This window comes from Embiotoca jacksoni, unplaced genomic scaffold (assembly GCF_022577435.1).
Source record: "Embiotoca jacksoni isolate LCO1_2020_lvr unplaced genomic scaffold, fEmbJac1.0.p SCAF_5, whole genome shotgun sequence".
NCBI classification, from domain to species: Eukaryota; Metazoa; Chordata; class Actinopteri; family Embiotocidae; genus Embiotoca; species Embiotoca jacksoni.
In genome coordinates, this window is record NW_027185403.1 from 12,827,971 (window position 1) to 12,845,671 (window position 17,701).

General features: G+C 40.1%; 1 protein-coding gene across 6 annotated transcripts in view; it reads left to right on the forward strand.

Annotated features, from left to right (window-relative positions):
- Positions 1-5,997: 5,997 nt before the first annotated feature.
- frmpd3 (FERM and PDZ domain containing 3) overlaps positions 5,998-17,701 on the forward strand; it is an 83,816-nt gene continuing 72,112 nt past the window's right edge. For all 6 annotated transcript variants that reach the window (XM_069170410.1, XM_069170412.1, XM_069170417.1 and 3 more), the window contains exon 1: positions 5,998-6,496. The gene's annotated coding sequence lies outside the window, so the exon portion shown is untranslated. The remainder of the gene's footprint in view (positions 6,497-17,701) is intronic.

Consider the following 17,701-nt stretch of genomic DNA (forward strand, 5'->3'; position numbering starts at 1 on the left):
TGTATGTTCTCCCTGTGCCTGCGTGGTAAATTAATGATACTAAATTGCCCGTAGGTGTAAATGTGAGCGTGAATGGATGTATAAATATAGATCAAATAATAAATAAATTTGAGTTTCATCGTTGCAACACATAAAAAAAAAAAAAAAAAAAAAAAGTCGAAACAGTGGCAAAATCAAAGTAAAAAAAATTATATTATATTATCTATATATATATACATTATTATATTCCAGTTGAAACATTCCACAATAAGCCGTTGAATTGGTAGCACTTGAGGGTATCAAGATTGGGTATGAAATGCATCCATTGACATCTTTGCAAGCAAAGATTGGTCATGGCTATGCATCATTTGCATTTTTCCAACAATTGCTTGTGTGAGTGTTCCCAGTCCAACTCAGCAAACTCTCTGAACACAAACTTATTTCAACTTGGTAAACACCATCTGTACATGTGCAGTAGTGTGTTTGTGAGAACTGTCATTAGTATAGTAAACTGTGATACAGGCACCCTGCTCTGCTCCATTCATGAGCTTATTATAGTTTCTTTGACAGTTTGCAGTGTGGACCGCTGTTGAAAATCAACAGACCAAAACAGAACACATTTAGCAGTGTCAGAAGTGCCATTAGTAGATTGTAAAAAAATGAACCAATATTACTGCAGTTGTCAACACCGTGTCATCACAGACAATACTGTGGCAGGAATAAAGACGGGATAAATGATGAATGAAATGAAGTACAGAAAAACAACAAGTGTCCTCTAATGTAACGTGGTGAAACCGCAGAGGAATATTCACACTGCACAGAAATCTGGTGCAGAAAGACCCAGAGGCTCCTTTGGGAAAAAATGACGAACAAAAACTTTCTTTATACCATGTTGAACCTGTGTATATGCAATAACTCTGGGCTCAAAATACCTGTCTTCACAGATTATTTGAAAAGGTCCCTTATTTCATTTTCTTTCACCCTCACGTGCAGGGCACAATGTTTACCTCGTCGCAACATTGACACATCTTTCAAGTCCACAAATAGACTAGATGAGATTTCATATCACTCTTCTGACCTCTAATGTTTGTATACGTCTGGAAAGACTGACAGATTAGACAGTCAGTCATGCAGGTAGTTTGTACTTCCCCTCCTCCTCCTTATCATCCTCCGATTCAGCAATTCTCATTGATGGGCTCATGTCCATGCAGTGTTGGCTACCAACACAGATATAATCTATGTGCAAATGTTTGTCCAACAACAACATGTCTCATTACAAACCACTGAAAATCTAGCGCAAATAACCAAACACAGCCTGATTAATATTTAGGTATATTAAAAATTGGCTAAGAACTGGAACAGCAATGATTATCCCTCGCTTGATATCCTGTACGACAACAGGTACAACACTTCCTTCTATGTACGAGAAAATTCTCAAATTGTTGGACAGAACACCAACATTACTGCAACCTCCTTGGCAAACATGGCATCCTTAATTGGAAAGATCGAATGAAATACAGTGACACCTGCCAAATGTTCGAGTTGCTAATTGGCATGGCTCCTCCATCATTTAGCTCTTTATAAACAGGAACACTAACAACAGTCAGGCAATGGCTCATTTACAGAAATGCTGATGAATGTGCGCTGTCCTCATAATGATATAAATAAATAAATGAAATGTAATACATAATTAATGCAGTTTCTGACAGTACATGTTTGTTTATAGCATGTGGCTAGCATGGTATGACTCCCATACATCCCACAGTTGTTGCATCTATCTCCTCTGCTCCAGTGTTACAGAGAAGTAGCTGTGGATGTGATGATGTAACCCCACTACTCTTCAGGAAGCTGCTGTCACTCTGCACATATAAGATGGAGACCAGCAATGTTTGGGTCCAGAATCACGGCAGCATCGGACACCATCTAGTTATTCCTCGTACTACAATGGGTCACGTTGCCCGGGTGTTTGTTCAGTTATATCAATGCTCGGGAGAGCAGCTGCAGATTATGGGATGTCTTCACCTCTAAGGTCTGCTCGATCAAACTTAACTGTAACTTTCTTAACAAGCTCCAGTTTGTCTTGTTAGGACTACAGGGATCTCTGGAGCTCCTTTTTGTGACACTGTGCAATTTCAACAATGGGCCTGGATCTGCAGCCAGTGTGCGCTTTTGACTCTCAGCACACTGGCTACTGATGGTCCACACAGAAGGCGTTTCTCTGAGTGCAGGCTGCAGTTCTGTGATCTCTATCCTGTAGCAAGGCCTCACACAGCTGCTTTAATGCCAGTTTTGAAGATGCTTCCTCCTCCGGGAAGCTTCTCTTGTAAATGGACACTCGGGTGTTTGTTTCTCTCTCCCACAGAAGATGTGGCATCATGACGGAAGGACAGGACTGTTAAAGATTTTACAGCAGACAGAACAGCAGATATTCTTCTGTGAAAGGAAATAAGTTGTGTCTCTTTCAATGAAGTTAAAAACACAGAAGACATAACTGATAATTGATGGAATCCCCTTTAGTTCGGACCAAACGTTGACTTGGACTCAACAATGCATTAATTAAATTGTGGCCGTAACTCCAGAAAGTATATGGTTTTGAAATACCATATATCTTATCAAATTTCACAAAAATATCTAATACGATGTTGAAGTGATCAAAAGTCAAAGGTCATCTTCACTGTGACATCAATGTTCTGCAAATATATTTTTCAGACCATTACTCAACACCATAACTCATAACGAAGGGGAGATTGTGACACATTCTTAATTGGTGACCGTCTTTAAACTGTGGTGATTGTATAGATCTTCTTTGCTGTCAGGTTGAAGGTGTTTGTGAGGCATCCGCATTTTAGAATCTGTAACTTATGTACAGCAACATCTATATTTGCAGAATTGTCTTGTATCAATCAGCTTTATTGACCAAACATGGGAACGCATTAGGACGTCACCCATTGGTTTGTGAACAGTCATTGTGAAGCCTCATGTTTGGAGCTTGAAATGACCATATTTGGATGACCACCCCCCAAAACATGGCTTTTTGAGGCCTAATATCTAATTAATGACAGAATTATTTTCAGATGGACAGCCAGAAAACTAAAAAGGAGTGAATTCAGCTAACAAAACTATGATAACTAAGAGACCCTGAGGACCAATGCAAAACTGATTTTTCACAACATTGAATCCCAAAAGTCCTTCTGTCTTCCTGCTGTGTTGCTGTTTTAATTTCCTGTTGCCAGCTGCAACAAAAGTGTCGCATTAGCGCAAAATGCACATTTCAACTGGACTTCTGTGACTGCTGTAGCATATGTGTGTGAAAGGTAGTAATATGTGTGTGTGAATGTATATACCAGCACTTTTGTAATCCAGTGGTCTGCCAGGAGTGCAGGACTGAGGGGGAATTACCATCTGTTAGTCTTCTTCCAGCATCCAACGCAGTACTAACCATCTTCCTCATGCATAATTACCCTCACATACGCGCCATGAGACCGATTCTTGTCCACCAGATTGCTTCAGTCGCCACCTCAGAACACTCCTAAAGCCTGATTTAGCAGCAGATTACAGAGTTAAATTAATACAGCCAAGCGTCAGGAGTTGCTTTCAAATGCAGACCCCAGGTCAGTGCAGAGCTGTTCCCCCAGGAGGATCAGGTCTGGATTTTGTTAAGGCTACACTAAGCTCTGCTGTGGGGTGAATTACAATGGGCAAATTGTGAACAAATCTTAAACTGTTGCTAATCAGTTTCTTCAAACCCATGACTTCTCTTTCATGTCTTTAAGTCTTTTCCATAAATTGAATTTGCTATAGTAAATCCAAAATGTACTCTTATGGGTTTTGATTGGTCATGTACTCATATCTGGGAAAATCAGTTTTTCTGTAACATGGGAGGTTAAAGAAAGGCAAGACAGAAAGTTGATGTAGAGAGCTGTGGTGCATTGTAGCAGAGCGAGAACCTGATTAGACTATCCCTTCAGTCCAGTCACATAGTGCTGCAAGGATAGCTGTCTGCAGGCCAAACAGCCTGCCAGGGGAATCTTTCCACTGCTTAGAGCACATACATTCACGTGAGATAAGAAGTACATTTTATGGAAATGGTTGACTTTTTTTAACATATAAGCAAACAGTTGAACCTTTTTGAAACAGTGCCTAAAGATGAATAACGTATTCCACTGTGAGGAAAAGTATCTATAAGTGGCTTAGAATTCAAACGACTGCCAATTTGACAGGACACCTCAACAAATTCAGCCCAAGAGCAGACTGTCTGATGCAAAAGATAGTCTTCAAGAACCCAAACATGTTATCACAGGATCTGCAGGTAACTTTTGGTGTCAAAGGTCATAAATCAATCAAAAGGAGAACGCAAAAAATATACCTGCAGGGTATAAAGGCTTTACTATCCAAAAACAACATTGGAGCAAAACTCCAGTTTGCCAATGAACATGTGAGCAGGAGATTCTCCAGATTCTCAGGAATAATGTGATCTGGGGAGACGAATCAAATGATGGGTTTGGACACAATAACAGTAGATATGTTTGGTTTATGTTTTTGTTGAATAAATGTCCTTGTTGTGTTAAAGTATATCCTCTTCACCTGCATCCACTGTGTCAAACTGGATCAGAGGTTTGCTTGTGAAAATATGTCAGAAAGCCAATAATTTCCACTAGATGTGCTTGTTTTTTCACATAGTTGTGTCTGTCTAGAATTTTTTTTTAGTTTGGACAGATGCTGGGATGTTGTCAATAATGGTTTCTGTCAGGTTGACTGTGAATAAGCCCTGACCTCCTCTGCTGTTTCTACATGTTACATGTAGTGTCTATGCTACATGTAGCATATCATGTAGCAGAAAAGCAAAGAAAGCATAACAAGCTTCCATGCTTCTACATCCTGGTTTCAAGCTGCACAATGGCAAACAAAGAAAGAGGAATTGAGCGATTCTGCTGAAGACAAATGCGTTACTAAGAAGGATGCAAAGATACAGAAAGACGTATTTAAGATAGAAAAAAAGGAAAAGATGAAGACATTGTTTAGTATGCTTCTCCTGAGCAGCAGAGATGTCTCTGCTTTTTATCAGAAGAAATAATGTCTGATTGCCCGCATTTTTTCTGTCTCATTCTCTGTCGATTTCAAAGACCTTTCTTCCTATCTCCAGATCTTCATTCTTCGTCACTTTACCCCTCACTGCATCTCTCTTTAATTTTTGAGACAGTCAAAGCAGAACAGACAGCATGCTCAGAGAACAAAACAATGAAACTGAGCCTCAACATTTCACCTCTTGTCTGTCTCATTTTCTTTCCTTACCCTTCCTGTTTCTCTCTGTAATCAAATGGTCCACCTGCCTTCTACTTCTTTTTGGCCACTTCATAGTGTCACTGCAGGGGCTTCCATATCTATTAATCTCTCCTCCTCTCCTCTCCTCTCCTCTCCTCTCCTCTCCTCTCCTCTCCTCTCCTCTCCTGAGTGTTGAGGTGTGATATATCATTCCCCTGGGGATTCAGGGAGGCAGGTAGGCTGTTAAGGTTGTAGATTCTCAGGGCTGTTGATATACTGATAGCCTGGGGGGAGACCTTATGTGTGTGTTTTTGTGTATGTTTGCTTGTGTGTATGTGTGCAGCTCCCAGGTTATAAACTTCTCAGCTAGTCATTTTAAACATGCTCATTAGCGTAGGACTCACAGAAATGTATTTGCACAATAAACATGTATAAATATGCAACATAAGATATGCAAAGCACAAATGCATCCTCTGCTTGTGGACATCTATCTGTCCTATGTCTGTTTCTGTCACACATGCAAACATGTGCAGGTATGAATGACTAATTAACTCAGCCTTGCATCACTGATTGATTGATACCAATAGATGGAGCAGGAAGGAAAACAACCTTTCCTATAGTCTCCCTTGGCATTGTCCCTCCCCTGCTCCCCCCCACCCCCTCCTCTCTCCCTCCCTCTCTCTCTCTCTCTCTCTCACACACACACACACACACACACACACTCACTCTGCCTGAGCATCTCGGAGCCACCGGCAGCATCAACACTGAGAGAATAGACTCTGTTTTCACATAGAGCGCAAAGAGGAGCCAGCACTGACGCGCAAACGCACACTCACACATGCAGAGGGAGGAAACAGCAGGTGGACAGAGAATCCAGCTGAAGCATGTCCACTGGCTACAGTCAGACATGTAGGAGGAGGAGGTGCTCTGCTCGCCGTTCCATGTCCGTTTCAGTTCTCTAAGCACCTCCCATCCCCCCCACCCCCCCGAACGCTCGCTCCCTGGCTCTGCGGTTGCTGAGGGGCTGGCTGGAATGACCCGGGAAAGTGGGAGACACAAGGAGAAGCGCTAGATGGGGCTGCCGGCTGGGAGGGCTCTCTGATCCTTGATCCCTCCTCTTCTCCATGCTGACAGATAGACAACAGAGCTCTGATCTGCTCCACAGATGCATGCCCATATAGGAGGGCATGGCTGTGTAGACCGAGGGTCTTCAACAAGCACAGCTTGAGAGGAGGACCACCACAGAGACACGCAGGTAAGAGACAGCTGGGGCCGCTCTGCTGGATTTCTATCTACAATGATTTGCACAGATGTGAAGGAATGGGTGTCGTCTAAGATAGATCACTTCATTTCTCTCTTTCTCATCTAGTTTCAACTATTGGTTTGATAATTTACTGTAGGTTTTGCTGTGTATGTCTTGCCAATCCGTGCCTGCTTCGCTGCTGTGCTGCATGGCCATTGATTAGAAGAGAGATGGTCTGTGGATGAGAACTGTGGCAGCATAAAAATGGAATATGTCTCTGGGAGGACATGGACTGATATCCATCAGACGTCTGGGAAATGTCAGTTGGCTTGAAGAGGGCACAACAGGGAGGTAGCGGGACAGAAGAAAAAAGAGGAGCGAGACAGCCGAGTGACTGAAAGTCATGGCATTTGCTATAATTTATGTGAGTGCCATATCCTGTGGGCTTGTGCTGTTTTAGGGAGGTTGGTGACCATTTGGCTTTGTTTTTCCTCGTTGCTTCATTTGTAATTCATGTATTCATCCCACACTCCACATTTGGCCAATTTTCAATTAAAGTCTAAAGGCTGTGTTTCACGGTGTGGCAGGGAAGCTGAAAGTGCTCGTGTTGAAGAAACGTTACAAAAATGCCAAAGAGGACTTGGACTGGTGCTCACTGAAGTTGGATAGCAGGGAGAGCCCATAGGTGTGCTTCACAAAGCCAAGAAGGGTGGAAAGTGAGGTAGAAACCTGGGAACAGAGGTGAAACAGTGATTTGCAGCATAATTAGAATGAACAGCTGTGGATGGAGAAAACACATGTGGGAGCTGTGTGAGGATCTTACTGAGGATGCAAGTGAAAATGAACAATAATATCAAGATGAAATGTTGATGCTGCAGTTTTGAGACTTTTCAGCAGCTACCTATGCAGACAGTTTACAACCTCTCCCAATGGTGGGATCTTTCCCCTCGTACTTATTACATGACTTTAAAATGGTTACAGTCCTTTTCTTTTTCTGTGGATGTCAACGACCGGGGCAGCAGCAGCCCCAAAATGCATTTCAGAGATTGGCTCTGGGTGAATGTGCTTATGCAGAGGTGCCTGTGGCTGAGAGAGATGAGCTGTCCAGTGCCCTTGCATGGAGCATACATCACTGAACGTAGCGTCGTGGACCCAGGAGGAATCAACAGAAAGAAATCCATTACTTAGATGACCAGGCTTCTCTGATCTCATCATGTGGCTGGGCAACTTATAGAGACACTGGAGAGGGGCAAATGGAGAGAACAAAAGGACTGAGGCAGGCCAGCAGTCAGACGAGAAGAGAGCACTCTCTTCAATGCCATGATTAATTCTAGAGGCAGTGCATTCAACATATGCCAAAAAAATATCAATATTTTCCATTATACGCTGTGTTTCAGAATGGATGGTGGCTGATTTAGAGGTTGATTTTAAAAGCCATATTGCGACATCTATCTAGATGTCACTCTGCTCGACACTGGCTGGTGTTTGATGGAGTGGATGTCTGAGGCTGATTAGGTGTTCTTTTGCAGTAAATGCATGTGTAGGCTGATCGTGGGAGGTTTTATGGTGGTAAATAAATTCACAAGCATGTAGAGGACAAATCATCAGATAAGTTTTGCCTCAAAAACTCCATTTAGTTACATATTCAGAGTTTTCTGAATAAATAAAAAATATGATCAAAAGCACATTCTAGCCCTGAAATAATTTGTGATATTGTTGTACATTGTACTTTCAGACATTAAAATGCAATTTTATCTTCTCTGACAACTTCTGCTTAGTCATTAGAGAGAGCAGAGCAGCCCCAAGGTTGTATAAGATAGAGCAAATTAACACAACTTGTGGTGCAGCCTTTGCCCAAGTGCACAAACGTAGCAGCCTCTCATAATATGGCTCATTGAGATGTCCTGAATAACAGGGCTGCCGCTGACAAATATCCAGCCTGGACATGCTTTGAAAATCCAATCAGCATCAAAGTGGCAAGGTCTGATGCACATGTGAGGAGAACCAGTTGGCACACGCTGGCAGCTCTGCAGAGGCACATAAAAGCACAGCATAAAAACAGACTTGGCATGAGATAAAACTCGCAGCTAACACCAATTACAGTAGAGGGCATTTAAATGAGGGGAAACAACACACATTATTTCAGTCTCACAAACACTTCACACCGGTAGTTAAGCACAAGTAGAGAGCTCTGTTGTAAGACACGTGAGCGCTCTCAGAGATACACATGAATAGGTACACTCCCACCGACTGCTTTCCCATGCTGGAGTTGGTTTTAAATCTGAGCACTGATCTCTATGTATGCCTTGTTAGGTGAAATGATTTCTGCCCAGTATATAACGCTCTGCAGGATATAATACACATGATGCGGAGTTAAAGGATGAGGCAGGTGATGTTTAATGTTTTTACTATCACCATCAAATCTGATGAAAAGATCAAATTTTGCAAACATGTACCGACTGTGAAGCCTCTCCGATGTAGCGTATGCCTCCATGCCATTAAACTCCATTGTTGCATTTGGGTGACTTTGTATTGCAGTGCAGCTTATTCCTTCCAGCAATGTAAAATAGTTTCACATCCCTGTGCATGTTAAATGACATCTGCTCGGTGGAAATGTGTGTTCCAGAGATCAAAAATGCAGTCATGGAGTCATGTCAGGATGGTGTCTACGTTCATGAATCCTAATGAAGGGATTTGTAAGTCAATGTATTGGTAACTTTCATGTGTTTTTGAAAGACACCACAGCATTGATCTCAGTGACATGCAGCTACAGGCTGTGGCCACACAGACAGTACTTTTTATTTCGTTAGACTTGAGTTGGTTTTGGTCTCTTCAGGGTAGAAATATTACAGGATGTACATTGAGACCAACAGATGGTTTTGTATGTTGTTGTTTTTTTATAGTTATTTTCTAACATCTCTAGTTGTGCTGTATTAAAATGAGCAGTTAGCTTTATAGCAATATTTAATTACTGTAACATGTTTGTTGCATCATGCAAGTTTCTTAATCTGCCACGTATCAGATTGACTGGATGAGCTCAAAAACATACACTTAGTGGCCACTTTATTGTGTACACTTTAATAACCCTATACAATTTGATAAAACAGCTCAGTCATGAATTCCACCACTATGAAATCTATAAAGTTTAGTTGTTGTTGACATTGTTAGAAATGTATATAATGAATCATGTTTCTTACTGTGGGGATCGTTAAAAATTATGTTGGACTGAACAACATCACATGTATGTTGAGAGGTGTTTACTGGGGTTTTCTACTACATACAGTACATAGGCGGGGAAGAATATTAGGAACACCTCTATCTATGACCTCAATGGCAAAACATACTGATTTAACACCTCTAAGACTGTGTCAACAAAATACATCTGAACATTACAGACATAATTAAAGTAGGCTTTATGCCTGATCAGGTGTTTGGGCTGCATTTGATTGTGCAAATAAACCTAATAAAGTGGACACCGAGTAAAGATTCATTATTTATTCCCGATTAAACAATTGACCTCTTGAGTTGTATAGTTGAAACTGCTGAAACGTGGTGGTTACAGCGATGGTCGTTTTAGGCTGAATCCTAACACTAATCCAACAATTATATTTAGTTCCCATGGAAACCTTTTATATTTCTGAAGAACAGATGAAATAAGCTCTCAAAGCTGTCATCTGACAGATAGATAGATAGATAGATAGATAGATAGATAGATAGATAGATAGATAGATAGATAGATAGATAGATAGATAGATAGATAGATAGATAGATAGATAGATAGATAGATAGATAGATAGATAGATAGATAGATAGTCCCTCCTACTCATCGTCAGTTTAACAGGTCAGTAAAATATATCTCTTATTCCTTCTCTGTGTCATGCTCACTCACTCTCTCTTATGGTCACCCCTGACAACCAGTTGTTTCTCATACTGTATCCGAGGGCTAATCTAGCCAAGCTGGAGGCCAGAATTCAGACGCACACAAGACAGAAAAAAAAACACAACCACAGTAATAAACTGGCAGTGTTACTGGGGCGATAAATATCTGAGTAACAACATGCATATTAATTGGTCTTTTGTGCCAGCACATTTCTGAGAATCCCGCTAGTGCTCTGCAGAAGATCAGTGCAGTGTGAACTCGTTACTTAACTTGGCTACGATCCCAAACTATCAACTGGGAAAACAGAAGATAAAAACATTTGCTACAAATGCAAAAAATTCTACCGCACTCTGAACACTGGGTTGTAACATACTGTATGGGGGTACAATGGCTAGTTTTCTGTGAGTATATAGAACAACTCCTAGCCTATGAGTGGCCTCAGGTCACGGCTGCAGACCAAAAACAGCTCTGCATTAAAACAACCTAAAGGACTGTGTGGGTGGGGGTATGGTGCTTCGAGTACTGATGAGACAGGAAATATGATCCAGGAAGAGAGTGAATGCTTATCAGATGCCAATACACACCTAGTTTTTACAATCACAGCGATAATCATAAAAAATTGTATTGCAACATTTGCAAGTTAAAGAGTGGAGCAAAATGCTGCTCTAGAAAGCCAATACTGGCCAAATAGGAAATTTGCACAAGCGTAATGTGAAAGCTTTAAGCCTGTACTGTGCAAATAACAATTAATGGACGCTTGGTGATGTAGGAGACATCTTGTATTCTGAAATTAAACTTCTAAAAATGAAAAAAATATATTTGCATGTTCATGGATTCTGGATCCTCCATGAGAGTGAAGTCGAAGACGTCAATTTTAAAAAATCGGGAAAAACCCAATCAGACACAAATATAAAGTAGAAGCAATGTATTTTCAATTTATATATCTTGATACATGCCTTGCTGGGTCTTTGATGAAAGGGGACCTTAAAGATCCCCACATTGACTGTGAAGAATATTGATGGTGTGAAATGGGAAATGATCAGTTAAAATCTGATGTTTTGCTGATTCATCCATCCACCCCCGACTTCACCCCTGCACAGACGTTGTCACTGTATAATATAATCTTATTTCCTCATAATTTCTGCAAATGCTTCTGGGCTTTGTCACTTAAACATAACCACATGTCACTTTGTGGCAAATCAGAAATGGCTCATACCGTTTGTCTTCAGATTTCAGTCTCTAAACACAGCCTAAGTCTTGTTCCTGACTATGTTCTAAACCCTGATGTTTTCTTGGAGCTATACACATTATAGTATTGACTTGAACTGTTAACATATACACTTGGCAATGGTTGAATGAATTCACATGAAAAGTCAAAGAACAAAACCTCACCGTAAAAGCTCACAGGCCAGAAATGGAGGCTTCACATTCACTGTACAGTAACAGCTGAAAATGCTGAAAATGCTTGGAGTCATGAATCATTTGGGAGATGTGTGCAGTCTTTGGAGAGGACATTTGCATTCTTTACTCACAAACACACACTCACATGCACAAAGTAAAAGCACAATCATTACTGCGAGCCAGGTTGATGACTTGTTTTTTTTTCACAGGGTACAAACATAGCCAAGGGCCATAAAGCTAATTACTTTATTAACTGTCATTTCATGTTCCCTTCTTTGTCACAAAGGCTGCTTTAAAATGTCCCAAGCACTTTATGGTTGAGCATCATAAAATTCCCCATTTAGTCCACCTCAAGTCCACAAGTCTTTCTGCAGATACAATATACGAGGAAAACAGATGGCTGCAGTGTTTTCTGCAGGTTCAGTCAGCACCTCGATTCTCTTTCTGCTCGGGATATTATCTCATTAGCTTTGCTTTTTAGCATTTTTCATTTGTCAATGGCAAAAAACACATTTTGAGGTGGGGGGTAGGGGGGGCTTTGCACAGAGTGAAAAGTGGTGGGTATAAATGGTACTACTGAGAAATGAGGAGATCAGTGAGGTAGACTAAACTGAAGAGCCATCAGGAGTCCACACTCCACGTGCATGTGTGGAAATCCAGAATAAACTAAATCTTTCAGCACAGTAGGTCTTTCACCAAAGAAACTGGAAACCTATTTGAAAACAGATAGATATATTTACTTAATATTTCAAAAGAATTTAATGGATTTCTCTTACTCTCTCTCTCTCTCTCTCTCTCTCTCTCTCTCTCTCTCTCTCTCTCTCTGTTTCACTTTCCATCATCCCGATCTCCCACCTCTCTTTTTCTGGTCCTGTTGTGTCGTTTCTTCCTCTTCAAGAAATCTGGTTTACATGGGACAAGGCACAACAATGTTAATCTTAGAAGCTTCAAATTGTTACAGTTTTATCTGTTTAAGTATTAAATGGAGCTGGTCTACACAAGCCAAGCTTTGGACCTTTAAATATACTCTTCTCAGGTCATGTGTAGTGTACAGTGTAAGATATTTTTTACTCAAAAAAGCACAGCCAAAATATCATCTAATCCTTGACATTACCCACTGAAACTGTAATAATTTCCCACTTGTCTGTTTTACCATTTATATCTTCTCCATTACCCTGATGTCCATTATACTGTATATCCAGGACAATTTGGATAGAGAAGCAAATCAACTGTCTTCCAACCATTACGCCAAAGTGTATACACCTGACAGTCCACTTCAGAATACATTTTGCCTTGACTAGGTGTGAACTAAGTGGCAACCAACGGTGACATCACCCATTGGTTTGTGGACGGCTGTTGTGAAGCCGCAAGTTTGGCATTTTATCCTTCGCCATCTTGCAGTTTTGGAGCCAGAAGTGCCCATATTTGGGTGAGCTGAGGGCGACATGCAGGGGATCTGACATGGTCTGATTGGGGACCAAATGTAAAAAAAATGTATTGACTTTATACTTTATGAGAGAAGTTGAATGGGAGTCTATGGAGCCCGAGCCTTTTTGGAGCCAACCTCCAGTGGCCCTTGTGGTATTGCAGTTTAAGTTACTTCAGCATTGGTCTGTTTTTTCAGACCTGAAAGCTTGTATATACAGTCTATGGCGTGAACAGCAGAATACCTTATATTTATTCATCAAACACCCACATGGGCTTTAGAAACAAACTACTTTGTTAGGATTAGGAAAAGATAATGGTCTGGCCTAAACATTTACGTTTTGTATGTCACATAACTTTGTAAGTTAAACACTTTATGTAAGGATCTTACTCACATCAATTAGAAGAAACCCACGTTGCCCCCTAATAGCCCTCATGGAATCAAACTCTGGTCTCTTAAGTGATAGTGATCCATCCAATCAACCTCAACCCACCTGACTACTCAGACTTTATTACTCTTTAAACTTTGTTACATGACCTCCATCACATAACCTTCGTCAAATGCCCTCCTTCTTTGACACTGGTCATACGTTCATGTCATTTTCACACCATAACACATTATCCTTTGGTGGACTGATGAGTGTATTGCACGCTTTGGCATTATTCCGGGTTCTGTTTTTATGTACGGAAAATGAAAAGGAGACTGATCAAGATAAAAGAAAGCAATATATTCCTCCAGTCTAATGCAAGTCAGAAAAGCAGAGACACGATGCACATGCGGATGCAGGGTTGACGATGATTGATGATGTTTATTTGTTTTACACTGCAGTAGGGAAAACAATCTCCGTGAAGTGTTAGAAAGTAGATTTTGACAACTCATTCCAAGTATTTTGAGATGAGGTTTAAAAAATAGTATGAATCGAGCAGTAGCTTTTCTATGTAATCCAACACACACACACACACACACACACACACACACCAATCTTGCATCACTTAAGGCATGGCTCAAGATTCAAGGGGCCTCCTCTGATATTTTAATCATCTCACAGGTGGACGCTCTGAAGACCCAATTGCTAATAATGATCATCACTGCGGGGGCAGTTGCTAACAAGCCGTCAGAAACTAAACACTTAAACAGGAAATGTGAAGTGGAAGCAACACATCAGCAGAGAGTGCCGCTTTCTTAGATTTCTCTGACTCCCAGCCTTCAGTGGCCCTGCTGCCTGACTCACATTACACCACCTTAAATACACTTTTAGAAGTCTGGAATAAAACAGATTTTCTGTCTGCTTTTTGTTTGGTTGTTTATAAAATGGCTATCTGTGTTCAGAAGATCAAACAGATACCATATCTGTTACATAAACAGCAGCAGGCATGAGCAGAGGAGTATCACGGCTGGAAAAATGTTACCATTTATGGACAGAAAAAGTTGAAATTGTGCACAAACAGTGCAACAGATCAATCAAATTGTTTCACGCATTTAAAAAAAAACAAAAAAACATTATGATTGCATTTAATTGATTTTAGTACAGACAATCTGAGCAATTTATCACATGTTACTGATCTCCAAAGTACAGTTTACTTCAATAACAAATTCCCTTAACAACAACACTGGTATCTCAAAATGGAGGGTGCAGTATAAAGAACCTACAGGGGACCTTACATATTTTCTCTGCCATGCAGAAATAACTATTCTACACACGCATGCACTTTTTTTTTTTTTTTATCATGATTACCCACAAATTTGTGATTATCAGTCAAGTCAAGAAGCAGAGGAAAAGGAAACTAAACAGCTCTCACTCAACTTAGAAATTTAAAAAGAAGAAAATCAAGGAGAATAATACATTTTCTAAATAGCTTAAAGGAAGTTAGGACCTGATTTAATGGGAGCCTGGGTTCACTGTGCTGCATGTATGAGAATGATCTAACAAGACTGCAGCCATACGTTTCTTGCTTTAAGGTGATTTGTCCTTGTCTTTTGTTTTTTTTCCAGGAGATGTTTTACATTGCTTTGTCATGAAAACTGTATTTGACCCCAACAGCACCCGTCTGCTCTGATTATATTCAGACACTGAACTTTCTTTCTATGTTTGTTCTCTGAAATGCGCTGACGAAGAGAATTATTGTTTGCAATCTGTTTTGGTTTTAGAGGTGTAGATTACATGCTCAAATAGTTCTCTCACATTCTCCACTGACAACAACACTTTCATTAAATGTCATTAAAATAAAACTAATTGCGACAGCTGCTATAATAATTATATTTATACTGTCGTATTGCTGCAATTAGTTCCAAATGAAACATTGAAAATAGAATTAATTAAATACCTTGCCCATTGTGTCCTCTACATTTTGTTAACAGATGAAACTATTCATTAGGCTCATATTTGAAGAGCGCCATACAATAAGACAAAAAACACAATCATTTAAATGGTGCCAACATAGAACAAAAATCATTTCTACTACAGTCGAAACATTGTTGTCTCAAAAGAAAGCAGCTAATGAGAAGGAAAACTAAGTGAATCTCTCCTGGCACATGTGATTTGTTGGAGTAAATAAGTCTGAGGAGTCATCTCAATATTCAGTTATTGTCTTTTGGGGATATTTGGGAGGTCCTTTGATGTGAGTGCTGCTGCCTCCCCGAAGCAGTGCAAACCAAAGATGAAACCTCTCCTCGTAAGACACTTCAAAGGTGTGAAATGAAACACTTTGACACGTGAGTTTGTCTGTGTAAATTCACACAATTACAGAGTATTTCTTAAAAAAGAAACACAGATCAGATTAAAACTACAAAACTGTAATGCAATGTAATTTTACTGTAACCATGGCAATAAAATGCTGGCGAGTTTTATGACAGTTTTACAGGGAAAAGGTGCAAACAGGTAGAGAAGCACACTGGATAAAATTGTCCCACCTCCTGGTAATCTGTGATGCCCTATACAAACACACAACTACAGCCAGCTATAGAACTCAAGTTTTATGTTTGTTGTGTTTGAAAAACCTTTAAAACTGAGACAGGTTTTTGATTACATTTAAATAAACGCAGGACACTGTGGACTTTTTGTTCCTTTAACCAGTCCAAAATCTTTCCATAATATTGGCCACTTTCTAAAAAAAGGTGGATAATGCTGTCTTTACTACAATTAGAAATGGTAATGCAAAATAAATACAGACACCAACATTTTACTGATACCTTCAGGATCAATAGTTTTGCAGCTTGCTCTTCATAAGGTTAATAGAAAAATGTATCCAGTCATGATTGTTCTTTCTTAAAACATATTTATTGCTGCAAATTAGTTATAAATTCCACAAGACAGGACCATCTTTTTCCTCTATTTCCACAATTTGTATACTGTCAGTTGTTGAAGAAGACAAAGTAACTCAACCTTTACAATATAATTTAAATATTTGGCCACATATATTCTTCATACACTCATATGCAGAACATGTCACACATTAAGTTGCAGAAAATGTGAGAAAGAGGATTTAATATTCTGCCAACTAAGTAAAGGCAGTCGGTTTCATTCCCCTGCAGATTACGATGCTTTCTTGCACAAAACCCTGCTAGATTATGCTGTCAACACAACATATCTATGTACAAACATGATTTGTAGTCAGATGCTAGTGTGTCAGATTGTGTTTGAATCAGACTGATTGCTTGTGTAACTGAATAGTTTTGAAAACCACACAGACAGGGTTTATTTTCATCCGCAGACCGTTTCAGGGGGTTGTAGCTTTCAGCCCACAAGTCTGTTAGCATGCACGCTACATACTGTGCGTGTGTGTGTGCACTCTTGCAAGAGTACGCACAGCGAGAGCAGCCCACGAGGATTTATTACTGTAAGAGAGACTCTTCTCAAACCCTCCCCTCCTGCACACGCAGATCAACACACACACTCAGAGGTACACAAAAGCTTCACGGACACCAGGTTTGTGTGGGGGCATGTTCATTTTCTTCAGAGGAGACTAATTTAAATTTTTAATGGCTTCTGACTCTTTGAGGAAAATAGAAAAGTGGCTTTACTGAATGCTTATGAGCTCCCACATCAAAATTTCCATGACCTCGAGGGAAGGATGCAGCCCAATATGAACATTTAATGTAATTGGACATACTAAATGCGGTATTATGCAGAACATGTCCTCACGTAAATGGCACTCTGCCATGCATGAAGGAACTGACTTCGGTTGAAACGTCAGTGTTGTCATCGTTTCTTTTGTCAATGTTGCACAGTATCATTCTTCTCAGTCTCAAACGCCATTTCATAATGTTAGAGCCATTATTGTGAAACTAATACATCTAGCACTGTGGATTAATTTAGCCATTACACTTTTTGAGACTAGGCTGCTACATCTGCTAGCAGTCTGCTTTAAGCTGCCTTTTCTGGTGCATCACTCCATAGTAGTCAAATATCATCTTCAACCTCATGCCAACAATGTTCATACTTGACAAAACTTATGGTAACGTGTGATATTAACTTCATCTACAGTCCGACTCCTAAATGGAACCAAAACCC